The following is a 23,303-nucleotide window of genomic DNA, read 5'->3' as shown; positions in this document are numbered from 1 at the left end:
GGTGGTATTGGTGTTACCTATGTTAGGCTGCTTAGTGGCTTTCTGTTTATTGGTTTCAGGAATATCTATTCTCCTGCTCCTCAAGTTATATTGTTTGTGGACTTCATAAATGGTTGTATCATATCCCTCTCTAAAGTCAAATGATTCACCTGACTAAGTTTGGAATTGTTTAAGAATGTGAGCTTCTTGGTCCTCTTGGGTCAAGAAAACTTGTTGCTCATTGTTGAGTCCCATCAGATTGATTTGAGTATCTTCTGTTGGTTCGTCAGAAGTTGAGGCTTCAACATAATTTTCTTGGAATTGGGGCCTAAGGTTTTGATCAGGGCTAGTCTTTCGAGTGTTCTGGTTCTTCCTGAAATTTGGATTTTTCCCAGTGTTGCTTGGTTGACCATCCCAAGGGGATTTCATTTCAATTGTTTCTACTCTATCTCCTAACCTCTCCACACCTTTAATAATAGCATCCAGTTTTTGTTCAAAGGCTGAGGGTTCTTCTTTCAAAGGTGTCCTCCTTTCAGCTTTGGCTCTAGCTCGTTTGGATATTAGGTTGGCTTCAACGCTGACAACTATACTTTGCATCTCTTCTAAGGTTCGAGGAGCTCTTTCCCTAAGTTGGTATGCCATATCAGAATTGAATCCATCGGGGAATTTGATTAATTCCAAATTTTGAGGAGGTATAAGGTTTTTAGGAATAACATTGTAAACATTATTGAACCTAGTATATCAATCTTGTACAGTTTGTTGTGTTCCCCTCTTCAAGTTTTCATACTCTGACAAAATATGGAGAGGATATTTTTTCTTTTCCCATCTATTCAAGAATGTTGTATAAAGGGCTTGTAGGTCATTGATACTATTTGCAGGGAGGGCTCTAAACCATGTTCTAACATCACCAGTTAGACTTTGAACAAATACCCTCATTCTAACATCATCAGCATCAACCTCATATATCTCAAAGTAGTTTGTCATCTTTTTAGTATGTTGTTGTGAAGTGTAAGTACCAAAGCCATCAGAAGGAGTGATCTTAATTTGATAGTCTTGGGGCATAGCCCCTAGATTGGCAGGTAAATTGAGGGGAGTATACCTATTTTCCATTGTAGTAGGTTGGGTTGAAACAATGGTTGAGGTTGGTCTTGGAGTGGTAGATGGAGGGGTGGAAGGGGTGGTTTGGGGTTGAGATGTCTGCGATGATGTTGATGAACTTGGAGAGGCTGAAGTGATTACAGAAAGGCTTGATGTTCCTACAGAGGTAAGTTCGGATTGAATGGAATTATGTAAATGTCTGTCAAGATGTGAAGTGACAATATCAAGTTGTAACTTTTCGATAAATAATGGATCATGAACTGTATGGGCTAACCCAGATTCAGAAAAAGTTACAAATAAAGAGGTCTCAAAAGATTCATCAAAAGGTTCGTCCTCAAGGTAAATCCACTTCACTGGACAGGATCTTGATCTGTATAAAGGCGAAGAACTAGCAAAACTCTCTTGGCTATCTTGTCTCCTAAGAATCCTAGGGATCGTATTAGGGTTTTCGAACACAGGTGGTGGATTTGGGTCAGGGTTAGCTGTGGTGTAACGAGTCCTTTCTGAAGCTAGGTCTCTAGGTATGTTTTGGGTTTTTATCTAAATGGGTTGGACAATACAACTTATTACAGTTTCTCTAAGACTCTTTAGGTATAGGATTTGAACTCTCTTAAAGACTTATTTGATAAGAGGAACTGATTAAGAATTTGAAACCAGATGTTCAATCCATAAGCTAGACCAGAGATAGGCTGAAGCAACATTCATTTACTTCTGCAGTTGTAAAGCAAGAGCATTTCAAAGGCTACCTGACTAACTTCAGGCTCCGTCTGTAGCTTATAAAGTAAACAATAGTAACAAATAAATTATTCAGATCCCCAGTAGGTCGCCACTATGTTATTACTCAAATTTTCCTTGAAGTTGTTGGAAAGAGGAAAGGGGTTCGAGGTAACCACAAACCAACTTTTAAGTACAAAATCTAGCCAATATGTACTCAGAGAGGGCTCTCTCTTTATGATTTAGCTTGGTTTTGAAGGATATTAGGATAGTTCTGAATTTTAAGAGTTTTGTTTGAATTTGGGTGGTGAGATTCAATAGCATAGGGGTAAAACTGAGTAGTTCAAGCCATTGGGCTAATGGAATCAAAGAGGATGGCTTAAATGGACTTGGTTTCTTAACAAAAGATGGTTTCACAGGGCAAGATGGTCAAACAGGGAACAAATGGCAACTTGAGATAAATGGAATGGGTTTAAAATGGGTGAAGGGCATTTAAAAATCCTTCAGCACATTCACATAGGGAACTTGAATGATTACTACTAAAGAGTAGTTAAGATTTCTTTAATAAATAATCAAAGTGAATGAACTAGAAAACAGGAGCAATTAAGATTTCACTGTTTATACTAATTCAGAAGAAAACATAGAGAACAATAATGATTGAAAACACAATGAAATCAAGCATATTATAAATGATTCTTTTTCGTTTATCATTCAGATGTGAAACATAGATGATATAATAAACAAGGAAAACTTAAAAAAAATAGAAGGTATAGAGGACTTATTGATCCAGTGTTTGCTTCAAGAAATCTGTGAAAGGTCCTTTACTTCAATTCTTTATCCAGTAAGCCATACAAAATTTGGTCCAATCAACACTTTATTCCAAAATAGTCAATGTTACAGCAAGGTCTACAAATCCACCCTCAATACTCCAATTGAGGGGGTATTTATGAAAAAAATCTTTACAAAAAATATCTCATAACAGAGTGAGATATATTTCAGGATGACTAAGAGTAGGTTACAAGTAAATAGAGACAACTAGTCATGAAGATAGGAGAAAGGTAAACTGATGTTGTGTTGTTCCTTTTCTTGCTGAGTGTGCTGGAGGTAGGCTCTATGATTTGGCTTGCTGCTATCTTCTTTAGTAATTATGTTCTAGCTGCCCTGTTTTGACTGATACTCTTTACCTGCTCTAATACACTTCGACTTGTTTGATCTTTGTTCATACTACCGTAGTAAATAACTTAAAATTTACATTTTACCAGTAGTAAATTTACAAAATTTTCAACATATCTTCTGACCATTTTTTCTCTGGAAATTTGTGCTTCTGAAGTTTCCACAAAGTTTCATCAGTCTCTGTATATCTGAAAAATTTAGGCTGGATTGGGAACAAGTGTTTAATCTCATGCTCAACATAGAATAAGTTCTCTAAGCTGTCATAGAGAACTCGACCTGTGGGGAGTGCTTTTATACCTGATGCACTTGTTGATGAACTAGCTTGAATGCCAACATACTTATTCAATTTGATTACATAATCTATATGCTTCATTAATCTATCATTAATCACTAAAGGACTTGATAGCCCTTTATTATGCAAAATAGTGAACTTCTCCATAAAAGAATTAATTTCCACCTGCATATCTTGACATCTTCTCTCCAAATTCTGCAATAGAGTTTTCTTGGTTAGCACCCTTTTGATTTCCAAAATAGTGTATGTCCTGTCTGCAATGCTAAGTTGCTCCAGTTGTTCCTTAGTTCTGTTATACAAAAGACATATGAGCCAGTTGGCTTGATCAGTCATTTGTCCTAACAGAGCTTTTGTCTTTTGAGTTTCTCCATGTGATGCTTTAACTAGATCAATCTGTTCATAGATTACTTGGATGGATGGCCAAACATCATTTATGGACTATGTGATTTTTTCCCAAAGAATGTTCTTGATCTCTGCAAGAGGCTTGTCAAAAGTGAGATATTTTTCTAATGTTTTCACTTTATTTTCTAATGCTTTGATCTCCCTTGTTTTTTGCACAACATTTATTTTGGAGACATCATAATTTCTTTCTACCTTATCCAATTTCTCTTTTACCCATTTTAATTCTGAAACTTGTAATCTAATTTCTTCCATTGTCTTTATCAATTATTCATTTCTCAAATTAGCACTGCTACCTTGTCTTATTCCTGCTATTGTTATTCCTGTGACTACCTCTGCTGTGACTACTAGGATATTTGGTGCTAATGTTGTTCCAAGTGTGGAAGGGACTGCTGTTGACACTATGGGGATTACATCAGGAGGCTGGGAGGTTGGCTCTCCTTGCTTGTCATTTATTGCTTTTTCTAATGCCTTCTCTGTGTCATTCAATCTTTCATTTAGTTTCAAAAGGAGATCCATCATCTCTTCTTCAGATTTCTGCTTTATAACCTCAGCCGTTTGTGGATGCCTTGAAGGAGGTAGCTTTAGCTGCTTCCTCAAGGCAGCAATGTCTTCTTCCTTTTTCTTGATTAGAGATTCTACACCTTTTACATCTTTGGGATCATGTCCAAATCTAATGATGATTTCTTCTAATGATTTTATTCTGTTGTCCTTAGCCAGGGAGGAGGCATTTTCTAAGTTCAGCTGGGCAGTGGTATTATCCAAAGAATTTTGTAGCTTGTGAGCCATCAATGCTTTACTGGTTAGGGTAGAATAGACCATTTCTCCAGTTTGCTTGTGAAGTTCAATCTGATCTAAAGGATTAATATCCTTAGCCAAGACTTCCACATTTGTTTTGATATAATCTGCTGTTGTTTGAGGTTGCTGAACCTTTTGCTTGAAGTACCTCAGTATCATCTTGCCCTCTTGAATGTCATAGGTTGAGATCAATCTCTGCTGGTTTGTGGGGGCCATTCTCAAATACTAATTGTAAATTTGAAGTCTTACTGGATCATTTTTTGCTTTTATTTCTGTGAATGTATTCTTGATATCCAAGGTCTCTTTACTTTGTGGCCTAGTGGATGACACTTCTGCACTATGTTGTCTTTCTAGCTCCTGCCTCTATGAGCTAGTGGATGTTCCTCCCAATGGGGAGGTTTGCTGGCTAACTATCCTTTCAACTCCTTGGCTGTCTATAGTTTCTTCAATAATTTCCTCTTTTGAAAGAGGATTCAGTCTTTGCCTCTTTGTCCCAAACTGTCCTGTAGGTCCACTAATGGGGGTAGTGGTTTCCCTGTCCCTCTTTTTATTTCTTTCCTCATTTAGAGGAGTTTGAAAAATTGGACTTTCTACTACTTTAGTTTGAGCTGGAGGAGTTTGTACTCAACCCTGTTCTTTGGAAATTCCAGGATGATTTTTCATTGTAGGCTATTCTATGGTCACTACTTCCTTTCCTTTGGATGTTCTTGTGGTTGGTATGTTGACTTCTTGTGGAAGCTGTTGAGAAGTTCCACTTGTGGATGTACTAAATGCTGATTTTTGAGACAAGTTGAATGGTACCTACCCAAAAGAATCTAAGTCAAGGGTTTTCTCAAGATCTCTCATAACATTTTCCATATTAACTTTCTCATTAACCTCTTCTACTAGGGTCCCCTCTATCCATTCATCCAGGTTTGCAAACTGTTCAATTTCTGGGATCCTATGATGTATATAAGGGGATAACTTGTTCCTCATCCTTCTGTCAGATATAAAACTGCAGGGGTCATATGGCACCCACCTAAAACTCTTTCATAATTTAAGGTGGTCTTCTAATATTTTTTCAGCTTCTTTCTATGCATCCCTATTGTTGATGACAAAAGGGCCTAGCTGGTTCTTAATTATGAGCTGAGCTTTCTTTGGCACCGCAAAAATGGACTAAAACTGCATTTATGATCTACCTTAAATATTCCAATGCAAATAATCTCATGGGAACATACTTGGGCAACTTAAAAGGGCACAGTTCACATCCATGTATCCTGATTTCTGTGTGATTTTCATATAGGTACCAATCACTTGTCTTGTACTGTTTAGAGAGCTGGCGAATTTTCTTCATGTCATAATTAATCCTAGGAGGGGAAAATCCTATCAACAGAGTGGTTGCTGGATGTACAAATAAGTCAATGAACTCATTATAAGTATAAGGGGACTCACTGGTATTACGAAAGATGGAACTCCAAAAGATAACAGATCTAGGATTTCCTTTTGTGTCCAATTTCTTGATAGGGAAAGGAAAGTTATCTGACTGATAATACAACATACGATGGTATATGAAAGAGGTGTATTTGAAAACCCCTTCCCTATCCAAATTCAGGAATTGATCATGGATTTTGTTGGAAATAGAGGTGGAATAATCATATTTGACAGCAGGGGGATCTCCTGGAATAAAGATTGATAGTAACACTAGGGTGATATCATCAACATATTCACTAGAGTTAAATCCCATAATCAGGGATATCATATCAACAATGAGTCTTCCAGTTTCAGTGAAGAAAGCCTGCAGATAAGGAGGTGGACCTTTGGGCTGGTGCTTTGGCAACATGAAGGTTTGAGCAATATGAGTGACTTTTGATATGGATAACTGAGATGCTTTTTCAAGCAAATATCCGATGGAAATAGGAGTGAGGGGCTGACTAGAATGGAATTGCAGCATTTCATCGATGGATTTAGTAGTTATGGGAAAAAGGACTGGCTGGCTTTGGGACATAACCATTCTATGGTTGTGATCATAATTAGCACAACAATGATGAATTATTTATGGGAAAACATGGAATGAGGGGAGGAAATACATGGGAAGGTTAGATTCCCACAGTGCAAAAATGTCTGATTTATTTAGATAACTATCCCTGGCATGGTAGAAGGCCTAAAGATGGTTTTTAGCACTAGATAGGTCTTTTCTATGAAAATCTTTATCGTCCAGAGGTAGATAATCTAAGTCTTTGTAAGTGCATTCATGGGTGCTACATTCAGGGCTATAGGGGTTTGCATATTTGGTTCTTGTGGATTCAATATGGAATTTGGGATTTCTGTGGGAAAATAGACAAAACAGTAGGTTTGTGGACTTTTTATGGCAACACAGACCATTTTTAGACTTGAATTTGGCCCTCCTTGGTAGAATTTTCAGTAGAAAATCGAAATTACAGGGTTGCAGGGTAAACTGGATAAATACCTATGTTTAGGAAGTAAACTGTACAATGGTAGGTTGGATGATAGGCTACGGAGCATGTCGCTGTAAATTTTCTGGTCAGGTGGCAGCTGGGAAACTGGAACAGTTGACTTGGACGTTGTTTTGCATGGGAGCACGGGTTGCAGCGTATTACAGTGAAAATGACACTTTGTTCGTTTATTTAACAAAATTGATGTTGGTGGGTCTTTTTTGGTTTTGTCGGGTGTATGACATAAGCGGGATGTGACGTTTTGTCGCTTGCGGAGGGTTGTAAGTGGTTTGTATTGCACCACTTTTGAGGCTGGGTGGTTTTGGGCCAGGGGCGAGCGAGCATATGGACGACATGATGCGTGGCGAGAGTATGGGTGGAAAACCACCTGGTGATTGCGAGTTAAAGCGCAGTCACCAGGGGGTGTGATATCACTGTCAACCATCGAATGATGGGGGTAACATCGGGCGGTGGATGGGCGTGGAACATGGTGGGGCTTTAACTGTAGTGGGTCCGAGACAATAAACAATGTTTTAATCGTATCGAGGGCAGTGTGATTGGTCGAGGGGTGGTTATTAATTAACCTAGAGGGTTAACTAATCCCGTTTGTGAAGCGGGGAAGGTTCTTAATGGATTAGAAATTAATTCATTAACTCCTTTTAAACGATGTTTATGGTTGTATTCAACGGGGGCGGGATATATTATTCTTGGGGATTTTATATAATTAAATAATACGGGAAGGGTAAATGTTTATTTGGGAGTTATATACTATAAGTTAAAGTTAATGTGACAATGAAATGGAAAGCACTAAGTTAAACATTTTATGTATATATTCCAACTTAGGCTAAGGGTGAAAAGGCGTTTGCTAGTTGATATTATGCATTATTCCTAAGTAAAATAGGATTTTACTTACGAAAAACTTTATGCAATGAAATGAACGCTGTATGGATGAATTTAAGTACTTAGGCTTTTAAATCATTGGGCCGAGGGTCTCGTCCATCCAGACGTTAGAGAAATGCTCTGAGCCCCTTTGATTTTCAAATACCTTAATACTTTAGGGGAATTAGTGAAACCTTTAGGGAAAAATGTGAAGGGAAGTTAATAATTTAACCTTGTTTTGCTTGTACTGCATCAAGTAAAATGTCTACCTTGTACTTGTGATAAAAGAGGAAATTAGCATATTTTAGAGACATTATCCATCACAAGTAATTCTGCAACATCATCTACCTATCCTACCTACTTTAACCTGGAATTTTTTCTTCTTTATTCGGGTGCACTTGGACTGGCAAACCCTTATCACACTTTTTATTTTACATATGGAAGTCTATCTAAATCTAACCTTATTACATCCAAGGGCTCAGTTTAAATTGTTGAGCTCCTTTTATTTACTCTACCTATCTACTTATCTGCCAAGATTAAACAGTTTGGTCAGATTTTATTCTCTATCTCTATAGCATGAAATTGAAGAATGAATGAGCCAAGTTTACACATTTTGACTCTTCATCAATTGTGGCATAAGTTTAACAAGCTACACATAATTGCTTACTACAGAAGATGAAATAGTAGTGGCATTTAGACTTGCACACTTTCCTTGGTATTTCTTTTGTTTGGGGTTCATTTTCCTCATTCTTTGACCATTTTATTCTTTTTACCGTTTGATTTTTCTTTTAGGGTATACCCTCTTTACATTTTTTAAATTTTTTGATTTTTTGACAATATGGAAAACCTTTGCAACAAGGAAAGGTATGAACATATTAATAGCTGATCAAGTCAATCATGAAATATGACACCTATTGGTATAGGAGCATAACTCATTTGTGACCTGAAAAGTTAATAAAAAAGGTGAATCAATGAATTCTTGTGTGGGGGACACAAGGACTTCACCTGCTCCTGTAGCTTCCTTAGAGCAAGCCCCTTCAAAGAACATGTCCCAAATCTATGGGCATTCTTCCTCTGTGACCTGGCAAACTAGTTTTTTAAGCTACATAGAGGCCAATTGATAAGTCTTGGTAATGTCAAGACCAAGCTTATCCATGACAGCCTTGGGAATTGGATTATGGCTGCCTCTAGTGTTCAAAAGGCAATTATGAAGGATTTTATCATGAATAGTCAGAGAGACATAGAATGATGGGGAGTTGTCTTCACAATTTCCAATCATTGGGCTGAGAATAACAACTAGCTTGTCATCTTACAGATTTACATGGTCAGTGGAGGCTTGGATGGCTTTAGGCTCAAGGGCCTCGAGGATGGATCTTTTGAAGGACTCATTCTTCACTAGTTCAATCAGAGGCATAGGTATTCTTAGCTTCTGAATTTATGATTGAAAACTAAAATGAGAAGGAGACTTGTCAAGACCTCTTACCTCATGAGCTAGTGATTTGAGGATGATAGGATCAACTGTTCGTTGCTTCTGCTTATTAGCTTGCTATCCTGTAGGGGAAACAGCTTTATGAATAGGAGTTTCCTTGACATTATTCATCTTTGACCTTAGATTATATTGGTGCTGATCTTTAGTTTGTAGAACAACTTCACCATCCCATTCTGGGCTGATCTGGTCATTGAATAATGACTTATCATAGGTAGATTTGGTTAAAATAGTGGTGTTGCCTTTGTCTTCCATACAATGGATCTCATTATCTTCCTCAAACTACTTTTCTTCCATGACTGCATTTTGAAAAGGGGTCTTCATCCTTTGGTCTTCATTGGCATCTTTGTTTCTTTGCAAGATCTGCAACTGCTCATTTTCTCTTCTATATGAATTTGGATTTGGAGGAGAAATGGTGTTAGGAACTCTTTCTTTCTTAGAGTGCTACTCAACCTTTAATTTGGAAACTTCAGAGGCTAATGACTTTATCATCTTGACCATTTCATCAATCTTGGGATCTAAAGATGATGAAGGATTTCCCCTCTGTCTTCTTCTATCAGCATTACCTTTAAGCTTTTCTGTAGCCATGATGTTTGATTCTACTTCCAAGGCTGCATCCTACATATCAGCCAAAGTATCACATCACCTCTCCCTCAACAATAAACAGAAGTTAGAATCAAAGGCACTAGCATAGATGAGTCTAGCAGAGGTAGTGGTGGGTTTTACTTCAGCTGGTATCTTGCTGTACATGTGGTTAAATTTCTTATTAAAATCAGACATCACCTCACCTTTTTCCCTATGTAAGTTCCCAAACTCAGTGTGGTAGTAAAGGAGATCCTTCTTACCCCCCCAATGCTTTAGAAATGCATCATCTAAAGCCTCAATATCTGCTATAGATCTTGGGTTCAGTTCTCTGAACCATTTTCTAGCCTCTCCATCTAGGCTTTGGACAAAGACTCTCATCCAGACATCATCTTCACTAATGTCCAGGTTATCAGCATATCTATAGAATGACTCAAGATGTTCTTTAGCTGTAACACCTTCTGTCCCAGTGAACTTAGCCATATACTTCTGATATTCTCCAATAGACATAGCATTCAAAGGAGTGGGCAATATTAGAGGCCCATACCTAGTAGCTATGATTCTTTCCATTTTGGTAGGTGCTTGTGGACCTGCCATAGCTGTGGTGGCTAAAAGAGTACTGGAAGTCTGAATGACAGAGGACTAAGGAGTGATTGATAGGGCTAAATGGGTATGATGGACAAGAGGTGAGGTTTCCTTTGGGCTTTCAGCAAAAGGAGAACCTAAAGAATAAGGAGCTTTATGAATCTCTGAGATATTTTCTTTGTTGCTAGTACTAGAAGCTATACTCTCAACATGTATTTGTTCTATTACAGGATTTTCTTGAAGAGATATAGAAGATTGTTTAGGTTTACCTAAACCTAATGCTCCTTTCTGAAATGCCTTTGTTTCTTTGATGGTCTTTTCAGGGTCAGGTACTGGGTCAGCTTGTAACTTCTGAGGATTTCTCCGAGTATGCCTCACAAACTGAGCCAGAACGATGAAGTGGAATCGCCAAGAGGTTTGGCCTCTAGTAGAGTCACTAGATAGATGATTACAACCAAAAAAGTGCTCAAACTTTTTCTATCATCAAAGATGGATCTATGTCGTTTCCCAGGGAAGTTGAGCTTCAGTTTTCTCTCCCCAGCAACGACCCCAATTATGTTAGCACTCCAAGAAACTCTCCTAGGTTGTAGATTGGAGATGCCCGGTAACATATAATCTTCAATATGGTTCTATGAACTATTGGAATAAATGATGGTTTGGATCAAGTCGGATAACCATTTAAGCTCTATTCTCACTCAAGACATGCATGAACACTCTCACCAATATAAGGCTTTAGACCACTAATGCTCAATAATTTATAGGTTCAATGGATAAATGGAGAATACTAATTGTACCAACAGTTTTCATACATAAGAATAAATGAATTGCTAGCTATAGGCAACAAAAGACAATACTGACTGTACTGGCAGATGCATATATGACCACACATGGATGGCTAGCTACAGGCAGCAAAGAAGCTTGCAAATCTAAGTTATCAAATAAGAGATAAGATGACAGTTGTCTGGCCTTAGACACAAAGAAAACATGAACTAACTGTTCAGGTGCAAGCATAGAATAGTAAAGATAATGGACATTGAACATATAATGGCAAAATAAGCTTATATTACTAGAATGAAGATGAGAAGCTTGAAGGAACAGAGGAGAGACAATCTGTAGAAGTTGAATCCCTATTACATCTTACATTCAGCTATTTATAGCCTGTTTACAATGCTACTAAGCTCTAAGAGGCTCGGAGTCTTAATCTGCTTGATATGCATTGTTAACTGATTTGATGCCCTCTAGGCGAGAATGGGATCGGAGTTTTCTGCTTCTAGCAGTAGAGTAACCGCTTTCAAATATTTTTGGTGGCTTGTTGCGCTGTCTAGGAGTTATCCTATGCTAGAGATGCTCCATAACATTTGTTGGTGTGGCTATTGCACTGTTTGATGCTCCTTGATTTTGTTTGGTTTGGTTGTGTTGCGCTGTTAATGCTCCCTAATCTTGTTTGATTTGGGTTGCAGCGTGCTGTGGTCCTTCTCTTTCCACTTCTGGGCTCATGTTTCCTAAAAATATGTCTCTCGGGCTCTGCTTTATGGTGGAACATGTCTTCAGGTCCTTATAATCCCTTTAAATGGCCCCTCTCTGTTAATACATTTCTGTTTTCTATTTTAAGCAGAAAACGCAGCAACACTATGAAATTCCCGCCCACCTCTGTCCTTTTCGGATTTAAGAAATCCTTAAAAATGGCTTATTCTCCTCTTGGGTCTACCTTTGCAGTGACAACACATCTCCACCATCGATATGATATTCCCTGATCCAATGGTGATGATCCATTTCGAGCACCTCTTTTGTACTAGAGTTAACCACCCGACGAGGGTGGTTTTCTCTCTCCTTGTCTTGGACACTTGGCAGCAGTTGTATGGCATCGGGTAGAGCTCAGCCTAAACCACTTACCGCCCACGGCCCACCTGAAATCCTGCTTGTTTTGTAATTTTTCCTTTATACTACAAATATGTTGAATCATTGAAAATTTATGAAAAAAAACCCTGACAAAATTCAAATATCATATATTCCACTTCTCGGACCCTTTCGGATCCGAGGCTCATCACAATCACACTAGTTAATGCTCCCTTCATATTTTCGTTATACAATGAAAATACATGAAATACATTAAAAATGGGCCTTCAGTGGACTTGAAAATATATCCACTTTGCTTCCCAAAGCCCTTTCTGGTCCGGGTTATATTGCATCACAAATACATATGTTCATAGGCCCCGACCCTTGGTATAGCACTGATGCGATACCAGCGATGCAATAAATCGCAATCACGAGTCACTCAATCCCCGATCCTTTATATAATATAACATATGCTTCCGTCGATGCGACCCACCAATCCGATCATTGGAGATTATTGATCGGCGGTGTCATGCGCCCGTCCTTAAGTCATCCTCTCTGCAGCGCTGATTGCGGTTAGCCGCTTAGATTTGGGACGTTGATCGGCCAGATCTAATGGCTGCTGTGCATTGCTATGCTCAGGCTTGTGATTCATGGTTTTTGACTGGTTTAAGTTGTTTTAGCCTTCCAATAGTGTTTTTATACCCTTTTAAGGGCTTTCCTCCATGCGACTGTTGGGATTTTTGAGTGATCCTCATGCAAATTTCGAAGCCTTTAAGAGCATATTTGGATCCTTTAGCATGATTATGTTGGCTTATGTAGCCTCTAAAGGGCATACTTGGATCCTTTGGCATGATTATGCTAACTTTGGAGACTTTTGGAGTATTTTGGATCTAATTTTGGGCCAAACGCCAACAAAGCTAATGGGCCCATGCCTACTTTTTTTGCATGAATAGTGGTCATGAAGTCCTCAGCAATATCAAATTCTTCATTCGCCACTTGTACCTAGTCCATAAGTAGTCATTACAGTTCTTACAGTGAGATAATTTTGACACGTAGTTGTGGCCTTGAATTTAAAAACAAGCCATGTGTGAAATTCCTAGGGACAATGGAAATCAATGAGAGTAATGGATATCTCGACTTATATTGAAAAAGAGCAACAAATTATATCTCCAATAACATGCCTAACTTCTAGAAGCAAAAACACACACACACACACATATATATATATATATATTGTTTTGTTCTTCTAGTGAAGAAGAAAACTAAGGATATTTTTCATAATAGACATCTACATAGTACAAAAAAATGTCACCTTTGAAACACAGTAACTGTAGATATACTAGGATGGATTTGATAATTTGAATTGTTAATTAATACTTAGAAGCCACATCTCTACTTCCTCTAAGAAAGAAATGCCTATACAGTAACTAATTTGTATCCTAGGAAAGCTATAGGTGCCACACGCGATGATTTTAGTTATCATATCTCACTAAGTGACCCTTAGTTTCAAATTTTAATAGCCTAAAGGAAGTGATGTCCAAAAACAATTGATGGATGTACTAAACTTGTTCTTTAGAAATACATTTGTAGGGTCTAAAGTGGTTTGACAAGTCATATATACATACCTTTGCAACACCGGTTGAGCTTGGAATGATATTTTATGTAGAACCATGATCTCCACACCAATCCTTTGTAGATTGACCATCTACAGTCTTATGTGAATCTATTTATAGAGATTTCATTTCTTTGTCTCATATTTACATTAACAAAAAACAAATGATAGCTAAAAGACCTAAATTTTCAAATTAAAGACTTAAAAAGAGAGGCCCATTTTGACTTTTTGTTGCATGACAAATGGTCATGAGGCCCTCAACTATGTTAATTCTTCATTTACCACCTATATCCAGTCCATGAGTAGTCATTTCAGTGTTTATAGTGAACTGATTTTTACACATATTTGCGACTCAGTGAAAAGAATGATTCTAAGATTTTTTTCTTATAGTGAAATGTATCGCATGTGCCCTTTAAATTAAAAATAAGGCATGGGTTAAAGACCTAGTGAGAATGGAAATCAATGCGAGTAATGGATATCTAAATTTAGATTGAAAAAGAGCAACAAATTCCATCTTCAATATAATTCCTAACTTCTACAAGCTAAAACATATATATACTGTTAAAAATATGTATATTCTTCTACTGAAGAAGACAACTAAGGAAAATGTTCATAATAGAGTTCTACATAATCCAAACAAATTTCACCTTTCAAAAATAGTAACTATAGACAGACTAAGATGGAGAAGAGAATTTACATTGCTAATTCATACAAATAAGGCCCAACTTTGCTTTGAAGAAGGCAATGCCTATGTAGTAACTTATTAATTTGAATGTAATGTATATTAAACCCAGTGTTGATTGAATTTACTTGGAATTGAGAACTTCTGCACTCATTATATGCTTCAATATTTAGTGAACGAACAATTAAACATTCAAAAGAATGCTCTTAAGTATACTTATTGTTAACTATCATTGCATACTTATAATGAGCAAGCTAACTTAAGGATTTTTCATGTTATAAGTCTACATAAGCCTAACAAGCCTCATGTTGAAAACACTTTTAACTGAGTGTAGATAAAACTTAGATAAATCAAAGAACCATCTAAAGATATACTCAGCAGACTATCTTTTGCTTCTTCTATGGTAGCCATAGCTATAAATAATTCATGAGTAACCTAAGAAAACTATATACATTGCATGCAAAAAACTATTTTTCACCCCAAGATTTTAATCGAATTAAAGAAGTGACATCCAAAGAAAAACGGAAAGTTTGCACTGAATATTAGTTCAAGTAAATTTTGAATTATCTTCTATTAAATCACAATACCAATGCAACTATGAATAAATAAAATGGGAGATGGAAATATGTGCTCTATGATGACACTATGACTAAATGTACTCTATACCTCAAACCATTTGTACCAAGTTCTCCAAAATCTATTTCATGACCTCAAAATTGAGGGGCACGCCATCAATAAAAACTCCCTTCTCATTACTCTCCATGCTAAGTTGTAACATACCAAAAAATAGATTCCTAGCATTATCAAAAAATAAAGAAATTATCCCAACAGTGAAGGCTCAAGTGCACAAAAATAAATAGCACAAAACATCGAAAACAAAACTTTACTTGTTGGATGTGTGGGGCAAACTTCTCTAGAGTCTCAGTGTATGGAAAGATAACCTACAAGATTGCTAGAAAAAATAAAATCTATAAGACATGGTAAAATAGAACAAATAAATTTTGAAGGTAATTAAAGAAGCCTTTTTTATGTCCATTACATTCTCTAGGGTAAGGGCTCAAGGAAGGTCGTTTTCACTATAGGAAGCCGTGAACAATGCAGACCCATCTTTGAGATTAAGAGAAAAGCCTCGGGCTTTTTGTTTGTCATTTTTTATGTGAAAGCATGGATGTATTTTGGTAGGCGACATGCATTTGGAGGCTTCTCCACTTCCTGTTTTGGAAAAGAATAATTCCCTAATTCCAACAGCAAGTCAAAAACACAGGCACGATCCATTAGACAACTTCAAGCGCTATGGTGGGGACTATAATATCTCCAATGAACATTATTGGGTTATAAGATATTGAACCCAATAAGTCTCAACCATCATTACAGATGATGGCAATCTGAATTAATAGAAGGAACCTTCACATTGTTGTCAGGAATTAACAAAAGACATGTTTAAAATTTAGTCATGTCATTTGCAATAGAAGCTATCGAAGGACAAAAGCAAATTTTGATGGAGCTCAAATACATTGATATGAAAGATATAAGATAAATGAAAGCTTTGATAATGGAATTTTAATGCAGGTGACACCAAGTTTTAGAAATGATGAACCCAAATCAGCGTGATGCGTCATTATAAAGGATGGTAATGTAGACTAAGAGAGGTGACAATAGTTTTATTACCAAGAATAGAAAAAATTGAGCCATCATTGCAAAGGATTGAAATCTAGACTAAGTGAAGTGACATTGATTTTATTACCAATAATTGACAGAATTTGTGTTTAACCATGTTTTTTTATATAATGAAATAAGTTATAATAACCCATCATACATTCTTTAAGGAAATGCGTAAAGAGGCAATCAGACAGGAGTCCATGAAGCAGAGCCATATGTTAAAGGTAGGAAGAGGATAGATAGAACTCAGGGTCGCTAGGCTAGAGGGAAAAGTACAGGAAGGAAATGAATCAATCAGGATGAAACCGACTGCGGTCATGAGAAAGGCTTTCAAGTCCACTACCCTTCTCTTTCCATTTAAAGGAAGTTAGAACTCTTGTACGCAAAGGAAGATATATGCAGGAAACATGAATTGAAGTAAACTAGCATTTGCACCAGATGTTGCAAAGGAAATGCCGTAAGGCATAAATTGAAAAATACAAATACAACAAAAGAATACTTTGATAAAGAATAAAAATATATTGAACGCTCAAATCAATGCCCCATTAACTCGAAGCACTTAGTAGACATATTTATCAACATTAGGATTATACACAATGATCAAGAAATTTCCCATATACAAACAACAACTTCCACAACAACCTTTTGTCACATCCACTTTTTAAGAAATGCCTTGGAACGTGATCAGAATCTTCCATATTGCCTTTTTCATTATGCAGATAAATCTCCCATATTGCTATTTTCATCACGAATATTGTTAGTTCATTGTTGTAAAGTGTTAGTGTGTTAAATTCAATACTATAAGTTCGACAAGCGAAAAACATTCCTCAATTAGCATAATATGCATTTTTCTCTCACTGTGTATTTTTCAGTCAAAGAGCACAAGTAACATATTAACATGTATTTTCCCTTCATTATTTTCATCATAGAGCCAAGAAATCTGATCTATAAAGTATCAAAAACATTTTGAAATAAGTTTAATATTTCAAGCCAGTGTCTAACCTATAAAGTAACAAAAACTTTTTGAAATAAATTTAATATTTTAAGTAATTGACTAACCTACTTTAATAATTGAAAAATTCTCAAAGATGAATTATACTCCATAATAAGAGAGCCAACATTGGAGCCCATACTTTCACTAAAACCAAAAGAAACACAACCACTTGTTAAGAAGAAATTCAAGTAATAATAATAAAACAAAAATAATAAACATTAAAGTATAAAATGGTATTTCCAACACACAGGTATAAATATACATGCTCTATGTCCATTGTTAGATTAAATGGGTGTGGAGAAAATTAGTAGAGAACCCAAAATTGTATTTCTAATTAGGAGAGGGGTGGAAAAATGCTTTAAATGCGGGTTGTTGTCATTCTAATGAAACCCTTTGCAAAGGGGATGTTAAGATTCTGAGAGAGAAGCTAGGCTTCGTAGAGAACACCTTCCTTGTTAAACATTCCCCTATTGTAACCAAAAGGAAAGGGCAAGAGAAACAATAATTAGGTTTTTGTTCACAAGTTGTATAAAATATATAGGTGCTATTGATGTCTGAGTGAATAATGGGAGAGATTATTTATGAAATTGTGATAAGGCACACCTAGTTTTGTCAGAAAGAGGCATATTAATGACAAGTACATCACATTTAGGTAGCATTTCATCAAGATTTGTCTCCAATGTTGCTCCAGTTTCCTTTTCCAATTTGGGTCCAATAGAAAGACGGTCGTGGTAAAGAAGCTTACAATTGAAGGGCTGTACAAAGGAACGCAATTCAATTCAACATCATGTAATGTTTATTATTATTAGGTTGAAATTTTGAAACAAACAACATGCATGCATAAGAATTATGGAGCACTTATTTTTGAAAAGAAGTTTGCAACATCATGAAGTAGTACTAGATCCTAAGAATGAATACCTTCAAACGCTTAAGTAGTTCTTTGCCAATACGCCCTGCACCAATAGTACCAATAGTTTTCCCTTCTAGATCATATGACCTATAAGAAATTGCTGCCACTTTCCAATCACCCTCAACAATTTGCTTATATCCAGGCACAAAGTTTCGCAACAACATGAGAATGCGCATCAGCTCATCTTCTGCCACGAACACCACATTACTTGCTGTAAAAAATGTTGAAGAAGGTGTCAGTTAAATTATGAAGAATCATTGCAGAAACTTGTTCATACCAAAATGTCCATAGCGTGAACAGGGCAGTGACAAGCGGTATAATTTTAGAAATAGTACCTGTAACTTGTGCGACAGTCACAGCAGCGGCTGCTGCAACATTTAGATCAATGTGATCAGAACCAATACCAGCTGTCAAAAGAAGCTTTAAGTTCTTTGCCTTCTTGATCCTGTCTGTTGTCACATAGGCCGGGTGGAAAGGAATAGAAATCAAAACATGTGCATCAGGTATGTGCTTTTCAAGTTCTGCAAAGGAAATTAATTATGTAACTTTAGTCCGTAGTGGGTTATAATTCTCAAATGTAAAAGCAAGCAAGCAATACACTGATTTCGACGATCCATGGTAGAAAGAAGTAGGAAAGGGAAGGCATACTAGAAAAATAATAGATTGGATTGTGGATTAAACAACCACCCAACTTCAATTGTGAATAACCAGAAGTCATTTATGACTTGTTCGAGAAGATATATATTCTGAAAACCTCTCTTTTTGAAGCAGCACATACGATACCATCTAGATTGATTATTATTCAGGATATGAGGAACAAAAGGAAGTCTAGGACATAAACTATTCATCCATATCAATAACAACAACAAATAACACGGTTTTATATCCCAAGGGGTGGGTGGCCCTTCACGGGAGCAAATCTCATTAAATACCTTGGGGTTACCAGCTGGTATTTCAGCGAGCAGTTGGTTACTACCCTTTTCGTCCATCCAGAAAAACTGGGAAGAGGGAGGAAATATGCAAGGGGCTAGCAAGATGCTTGGAACGCCTAAACTGTGGGACAATATTTTTCCGGACCCGAAAAAGAAAGATGACTCCAGGTGATGTGGAGTTGGAGTATGATGTTACTAGGTACCATATAATAATACCTCCCTCCCAGGTCAAAGACATATGAGTTGAGTTAGAAGGCTGTCCCAGGTTTCAAGGGAAACTGTTTGTCAAGAAGATTCTACAATACAAGAATCAGCATAGATGGTGCCCTGTCTAGCAATCAAAGAAACTCTACCAAGCAAAACCCTGCTAATACACATTTAGCATTAGCTCTAAATCTTTTTCTGTGCTTTTGATGGCTAGTAACTACAGTTAGACAAATGAGACTTGCTAACAATTAGGCCACAGTTTATTCATTTATTAAGAAGTCTGGTGTACATAGCTTGATGATGAGTGTGTCCCAGCACTCTAGTGTTAGCAGATAAAAAGTCGCAATTCCAAATTAGTTATCATGATTTCAAGTTTCACGGGGCCAATTTGACAGCACAGTACATGTAGCCTAGTAGGGCATTTAAATTCCATGTTATCACTTCACCAACACAGAGAACACATATAGCCTAGTGGTATACATGGATACAGAAAGAAACAGGGCATTTGGGGGGCTTCTAACAGTTTAAAGAAAGAGATGGTGTTTATCACAGCTCCCTCCAAGCGTTACCAGATGCATAATCAAGGAAAATTCGGGGAGGCCAAGTTTTGGGCAAGGATAAGGAAAAAATTCGAGACAAAATTGGAGAGTAGAACAAAAATATAAAGATATACACATATATATTTTGATGAAAATATATAAGAAATGGTGAGTGCGACTTATAGGAGCGTTTGATATGGACTTACTAGAAAAGAGGAGACTTCTTATAAATTTCAGCAAAATCTATCTCAAGGCACTCCTCAGCAGCTCTAAAGCTGATTTCTAGCATCCATGTTGCAGGGTTACATTTATCAGTAATCTTTGTCACACCTTCAATAGCCTGTCCAGGACATTTCAAGTTGCTAGATTCAATGAGACTTGAATAAACTGTAAGATGCCTTAATAACATATGCTGCATTAGCAAACATTAATCATATACCTGGAAGTACTCTATGACATGGATTGAATGGCAACCTAGTGGACCGCCATATATAATTTGACCACCTTGTTTCATCAACAGCAGCTGCAAAAAAAGAAAGAATGTTATTGTAGTTGGGATTGTTTGGGAAAGTAAGCATCATTAAATATTTGCAAGGTTTTGTTCAATAAGCATTGCTTTACACACATGATTATCAGGTTTTACCTAGGTGTCCAAATGCATTGCCCTTCAGAGTGGGCAATGAAAATTGTTTTAAATATTGATATTGGTGGGCTTCTAAAAGATCTTCCTTTCTAAAAATTTACAGAACCATCTACTTCTTCCTACAATCCATCTTATAACCTTTTCAAAACTAGCCATTTTGCTGAAGACCTTTGATATTAAATATTTTACTCCATGGCCTTGGATTTGAAATTTAAATATAGCTCTCCGAACTCTAGATACATCACTACCAATTGGCCCCCTATGATTATTGTCAGTGGCTTGGATTTGTAGTGAAAAATATTTTTCCTTCCATGACATGTGGTCTCATGCATGCTTTCATATTTTTTTTGTGGGTGTCTGATCACAATTTCAGATTTGGCTATATTAACAACCTGTAAGGAGTTAGATATGTATCTTACCTCATCAAATCCTTCAAAAATATCTATACTTGGCTGATGGATAGTACAGACTACAATTCGGCCTGTGTCCACTGTATTTGTAACTGTATGCATCGCGATAGCTGCAGCTCTGGCATCCAGACCAGATGTCGGCTCATCCATGAATATGATTGAAGGATTTGCAACAAGTTCTACAGCAATGGTTAGTCTCTTCCATTGCTCAGTTGATAGACCAGTCACACCAGGAAGACCCACCAATGTGTCGCTCAAGCTATCAAGCTCTACAAGCTCCAACACTTCATCCACAAACATATGTTAAATAGAACAATCTCAATCTTAGGAAACCCAATATTAAGAATGAAAGAAAGAAACATGATGGGAAAGGCACACCTCCTGTTTGCATTCCTTGACTACAAGATTTGGACAAGTGATTAGACCCCTTTGGGCTCATTAAGAGGATCCATAAAAGAATCTGCAACTGTATCAAAGGTAGTTGCATCCATGACCAGACTTGCAGACCTTTGAGAGATCTACAAACTTTTGAGAGGGGTGCCAGTCCCTTAGGGATATATATTAATAATCCAACTTTTAAGGTCACAGCCAACCGAGACATCAAATTGATGTATAAGATCTTTTTGTTTGTGCAACAAGGGATCTATGAGTTTATGTTATTTCCAAAAGTTTCCAAATAAGGACCAAACAGTCTAACGCGAATCTTACAAGCCAAACTAACATCAAGGGACCAAAAATAGCTTTTGGCCATTCTACACCCCAGATTACTGAGGGTCTAACTAGTAAACACTTATCAAATCTGGGCCATTAATCAATGCATTGAACCATTCCACACAAAAACAAACACCATACAAAACTTTGCCAACGAAACAAATCCCTACATTAGCCCTATTTCAAGTGAATCTCAGCAGGGAGTGAATGCCCCAACGACTAAAGCCCTGGATCCTTGCCTTATTGCATATAGCCAGAACGAGGGACTATGCAGAATGTTGTCCACAAACAACGCAAACTTCTCACTTTCTAAATAGGGCAGACAGCAGTTCAATGCGAAATAATTGGTAATTGCAATGTATGTCACCTTGATCAGCGCTAGAGTCATACAAAACAAGACCGTTGCAAATAGCTTAAACCCCAATCCCATGTTTTTCATAGGAAGAGAGACAGGATGAAAAAGAAGGGTTTCCTTAATAAAAACGGGATATTGTGGGCCAAACAAATGTAAGAAAAACAACAGCTACCATAAAACGACATGAATCTGAAAGAGCTCAATAAACCAAAATATTCTCTACTCTAGAAACTCGCTTGTTCTTCCGTGGAAACCCTAAAAAATCCAAAATACATAAAACAAACCATAAAAAGCCTTGAAAGAATAGAGCTGGAATACCTATTCTACCATGGCTGCAGGAATTCAAGACTTCTAACTTCACATTTCAAGGCCTCGGCCGCTCCCGCTTCTATCTGAGAAGTTACAACATTTTCGATGGAAAGATGTCGATTTCATTTTTCTCGCCAGCATTATGAGGGAGGATTTCTTCTGCTTCATCATCGTGATGGTTTTTTTTTGCGCATGAGGCGGAGGTTCAGAGCTCGAGTCTAGGAATCACCTTTAGAACATTAAACCTTACAGTCTTGGACACGGGCCTGATACAAGCAAATCATATAAAATGTTAACAACGAATAAAAACACAAAAAAGAGTCACAGGTTTAAGTGGATATTCCCATAAATAGATTTACCTGCATTGCCCAATGATAACATGATCCCCTTCTTTGACACGGAAACAGGGTGAAATATGGGCTGGTATGTTCGAATGTCTCTTTTCATATCTGTTAAGTATGTTGATATTCAAAAATTACTACTTAAATGGAACTGTATACAAATATAATTGCAATTCACTATAATGTTGTCTAGTTACCTCCGATATTTCTTGACAAAATGGAGATAGTCCCTACGGACAATAATTGTCCGTGTCATTTTAGCATTGTAACATGTTCCAGCTAATATACGACCTCTTATTGAAACAGTACCAGTGAATGGGCACTTCTTGTCGATGTAGGTCCCTACATAAAAACCAAGAAAACTTATTTCACACAATCCAGTGGAGAAAGACCCAAAAACATATAACAGACAAATACGTGTATTGACAATCTAGTTGAGAAAGACTGCAGCAATATAAAATAATATGCACCAATCAGAAAATATTTGAATGAATCAGTGGAAACCGAAAGACCAAAATAAAAATTATAGATAAAAATAAAATAATAAATAACTAAATAAAACCAAGATGATTGCACAACTTCTAGCTCATGTATCAGAATCAAGAAAAAACGAAAACTAATCATAAGAATGACATCTTGATTATTCTTAAGATTCTTAATTTTGCTTTTATTATCATATGTTAACGATGAAGGAAAAAGAAAAAAATTAATCAGTGCATATAGATAATATTAAAAATAAAAACAGT

The 23,303-nt window shown here is 36.8% G+C and overlaps 1 pseudogene; it reads right to left on the bottom strand.

Annotated features, from left to right (window-relative positions):
* Positions 1-19,993: 19,993 nt before the first annotated feature.
* On the bottom strand, positions 19,994-21,141 carry LOC149182012 (ABC transporter G family member 29 pseudogene; annotated as a pseudogene).
* Between the last annotated feature and the right edge of the window lie 2,162 nt (positions 21,142-23,303).

The sequence above is a fragment of the Pinus tabuliformis genome, chromosome 3_2, assembly GCF_031772625.1.
Source record: "Pinus tabuliformis cultivar Carrire ecotype Pingquan chromosome 3_2, CPIR1, whole genome shotgun sequence".
NCBI lineage: Eukaryota > Viridiplantae > Streptophyta > Pinopsida > Pinales > Pinaceae > Pinus > Pinus tabuliformis.
The sequence above is the reverse complement of the archived record's forward strand: the minus strand, read 5'-3'. Positions and strand labels throughout refer to the sequence as shown.